We start from the raw sequence: 4,336 nt of genomic DNA on the forward strand, positions 1-4,336 counted from the left end.
ATGTACCGTAGACGATGAAAAGGAAAAGTTCTTTGCTATTTTATGTTGAGAAAGTTATTCTTGAATTTTTGCACTATTTGATTGTGCAGTCTTTCACAGAGTGGTGAACCCCTCCTCCTCTTTACTTCTGAAAGACTCCGCCTCTCTGAGATGCTCTTTTATAACCAATCATGTTACTGACCTGTTGCCAATCAACCACCAGGTGTTTTTTAAACATTACACACCTTTACCAGAGTTTGTTTCCCCTGTCCCAACTTTTTTGGAACATGTTGTTGTTGTTGTTGGCATCAAATTCAAAAAACAATAACATTTCTCAGTGTCAACTTTTGATTTGTTGTCTTTGTATTATTTCCAATGTAATATGGGGTTTAAATAATTTGCACGTCATTGCATTTTGTTTTTATTTATATTTTGCACAGCATCCCAACTTTTTTGGAAATGGGGTTGTAAAAGGTCATGCAAAATTATTTAAAAGAACAACTGTAAAATGATCTGTCTGTAACAGCGAACCCAAAATGTAAAGTATTAAAAGATGATATAGTAACAGAAGTTAACAGTAATGCTCTGATTCAATTGTCATGTGTTCACAGTTTATCCTTGGAAGTCACAGTTAGCTTGTAGCTTGTATCTGGTTGAAACAGGTGGAGGTATTTTGTGGAACGTTGAGACTCTAAACTTTCAATCCGTATCACAGTCAGGAATGCAGACTCTGACCTGTCAATAGAGAATGGAAACTGAATGGAAACGTAACTCATTAAGTCATTATTACACAATTAATTATGCAATTACATTTGAAAATATTTGTAAGGGTCAAACTTACTCAGCATAACACACTAATGATCCACTGATCTAGTACTGTATTTAAAAAATGTCTGTAAATTTTGCTGAACATAACGCAGATCACAGATGTTGTGGTCAGTAAGGGACGATCACAACAGAGCATAACGTATTTCCCATGTATTTAGCTTAAAGAGGGGAAAATCACAATCGTGTAGTAAAGAGAGGAGCTTTCTTTAAGATGACTACAAATCCCAAATCCAAATCGAAGCCGCTCTGTTTACTGTCTGATGTGATTTTGTTATGGGGAATCAAACTGTAAGATGTTCATGTTAAACACTTTTAGACGGTTCCTTAATAACTAAAGCCTCAGTGATTTACATTTCTGAAATCTTACAGTGCGTTTATTTGATTTTTTGGCATTTTTTCCTCCCCAGATTAGCCAGATAATCCAGCCATGTTTCCCCCAGTGAGACAATACTAGCAATGCAATGCTTCCTTCTGAGTTACAGGCCTGGCACCACAAGGGGGTATGAGGGGGTGACCTCAGCCAAAACTGCCGATGTGAGGTTAAGGTTAGGGTTAGGATAAGGGTTGAGGTTAAGGTTAGGGTTAGGATTAGGGTCAGGGTGAGGGTTAGGTTTTGGGTAAGGTTGGTAAGGTTAGGTTTTGCGTAATAGAAGTAACATGTTAACAACACATCTACTTAATGTAAGTAATGTATCAACACAACATCTACAAGATATTTACTTCAGTGTATTCAGACACTTCACTACAGCTACGTCACTGATATGTTGTGGATGTGTTACTGATACTCCAGATGAAGTGTAACAGCGTTTATTGATGGTTCAGCACTCTTGGTTGATCATACCTGCATTCTCAGTCGTAGCTGCAGAGGTCTGCTGCTTCAAAGACCTTCCCTGCGGTCACTGCTATTTGTAAACAACAGAAGAGGGAGATTGTGAGTGTATCTGGCTGTTCACCCCTGCCGATCAATGCTTTTTTGGGTAACTCACCTTTTTGCAGCAGTCATAAATCAGCCCTAAAATGAGGAACAAGATGATGACGCAAATACTGCCCGCCTGGAACAAAAGACAACATAGACGTCATCAGAAATCAGTTTTAGAGCAAAAGCCACGACACTTTAATGCAACATTATGAGGAAAAGAAGAACTTTGGTGACACTTTATGAAAAACAGACCCTAATAAGCCACAACTTAATCTTTATCTAATAGTTTGTTAATGACTCTTAATAGTTACAGTCAGGTGAAAATATTTAGGCGCTCTGATCAAATTCAATGTTGTTGATTTTCTAAGTGAAAATAGGTTAAGAAATCCTCCACAGAGACACATCTGCACAAATTAATCCACAATGACTGTTTATTTACTCCACTTAACACATTAGGAAAAAATAAAGGATAAACTGTGGTGTGTATGTCACACATTTTATGTTTTTATTTTTTAATGTGAAATTTTGCAAATATGTTATGCAAATATATAAGAATCAGTGGACTTGAATTAGTAAGAAAATGTGTGCTGACTTGTTTACACCTACAAAACATGTAACTGTGACCTGACCATGTTCAAATTTTTGCATTCAACTATATGATACTGTCTGTATCATATATACATTAATAAATGGTGTTATTTTAATTATGTGCCATTTTCAAATATTTAATAGAAACAGTAGGAACCTATAAGTCATCAAAGAAACTCAAAAATGATACAATTTGAACACTAAGTATTTACTTAGTTACCCAAAAAAATCATAATTGCTTTAAATTATTATTAAGTTATTATTAAGTATTTAATTGCCCAAAGTATCTTGCACACTTTGTGATGCAAAAATGAAGTACTAAGTAGTTTATATATGCTTTATAAACGTGAATAATCTTTAGTTGGAGCCCTACTATAAAGCTGTGACATAACTTCTTTGGAAAGATCTACTGTAATATGTATAAACAGCATTTACAGTTTAACATTAACAATTACAGAATTATTAATTATAAACTATGACATAATGAATAAGTTGTTAGGCCTGTTCAATAAATTGTTATGGATTTTTGTCGTTTACATGATTAAATGATGAATTGTGATTACAATCTATGAAACCAACAAAAAGTAAAATCAATCAATGAATTTAATAACTAATTTCTAATGACTTAATTAGGTTAATAATTCATTAGAATAAGAGAAAGAAAAGTTTGGATTTATGTAAATTATCAATCCAAACCACATAATTAAGGGTTTTTTTTTTATCTAAACTGTTTTTCTTTGAAAAATCAATTTAATTGCATTGCATAAAACCAGTTTGTTATTACCTGATTTTTTTTTATTTAAAAGACTAAACACTTTGTTACAGAGTAGATTATGTATTAATACTTCACTGTAGCATAATCTTAATTTTAATCTTAATCACAAGTAGTCAGCTTTGATGAAACGTAACTTACCCTTTTTGCGTAGAAATCAAGCTGCACCTCACACAGAGTCTGTCCTTCCTTCTGCCGATCTTTAAAACACTCCATGTATTTGCCATTGAAGAACATGATCATCCAAACAACAGGTGGAGCTAAACAGGAGAAGATGACCCCATAGCAAAATGAACCAACGTTCCAGTCCTTGTTCTGCCTCAGGATGTAAATTCCGAAGATTAACATGGCAATCGCGGGTCCCAGTAAGTATACAAAGTAAAACGGAAATTTAACTGTCCCTTCACAGGGGCAATGAAAGTCAAACTCTCCACCCTTTGCTATCCCTGCGCTGACGAATCCGAGCAGCAGCTGAGCACCTTTTTTGAGGGATTCTTTCATCTTTGCCAATTTCAAGGTGGGTCAGCTGTGTCACAATGCAATCAACACTGCATCTGAACTGAACCTCGCAGGGTGGAGATCAGCTTCATATTCAGATAGCTCCGCCTCCCGTACCATGTTACAATAATCCCATCACCATGAAATACAAAGGATGTCACCAGTTTCACCCCCTGTGAAATGGCATTTATCTTACATGCTTGACTGATCTATTTATTACCACAGAAAACAGATCAGAACGCAACAGTGTGGAGAAACACATCAGATCATCAAGCATTGGAACCTTCACTGTATATTAGTGCTACACTGATGTTCTATCTGGAATGATACACTGCAGCCAGTGTGGGAAACAGCCTGATAGAGGGTAGATAGAGGAAACCAAGGCCCAGACATGCTCGCTGTCAGCAATTAGAGAAAACCCAATCAGTAAATCTCTTGACCTTCCTCGCAGGAAACGAAACTGGTTGCTGTTTTCTATGGCAGGATGTGGAAACACTGTCCACTACATGGGCAAAACCTTGAAGACACACTGTAGGTGAGCAACTGAAACTGAAACTGCATTGCAAACATAAGAGAAATGAAGAGAAACTGCAATACATAATATTACAGAGCCAAGAAATATGGGCAGTGGACAAAACGCAAACTCCTAACAGTGGACTCAAAACATGTTGAACTCGCTGTTGTATCTGTTATGAAAACATACTTAAAGTGATAACCCTGAAAAAACGTATTTAACACAAGCGGTAAATGAG

The 4,336-nt window shown here is 36.0% G+C and overlaps 1 long non-coding RNA gene across 1 annotated transcript; it reads right to left on the bottom strand.

Annotated features, from left to right (window-relative positions):
• Window positions 1–399: 399 nt before the first annotated feature.
• On the bottom strand, window positions 400–1,990 carry LOC118820304. Its single transcript, XR_005008247.1, has 3 exons — window positions 1,794–1,990; window positions 1,649–1,709; window positions 400–714 (listed from the first exon to the last, which is right to left on the bottom strand). It is a non-coding gene; the product is annotated as an uncharacterized LOC118820304 (long non-coding RNA).
• Between the last annotated feature and the right edge of the window lie 2,346 nt (window positions 1,991–4,336).

Source organism: Colossoma macropomum, unplaced genomic scaffold (genome assembly GCF_904425465.1).
Source record: "Colossoma macropomum unplaced genomic scaffold, Colossoma_macropomum, whole genome shotgun sequence".
Lineage (NCBI taxonomy): Eukaryota > Metazoa > Chordata > Actinopteri > Characiformes > Serrasalmidae > Colossoma > Colossoma macropomum.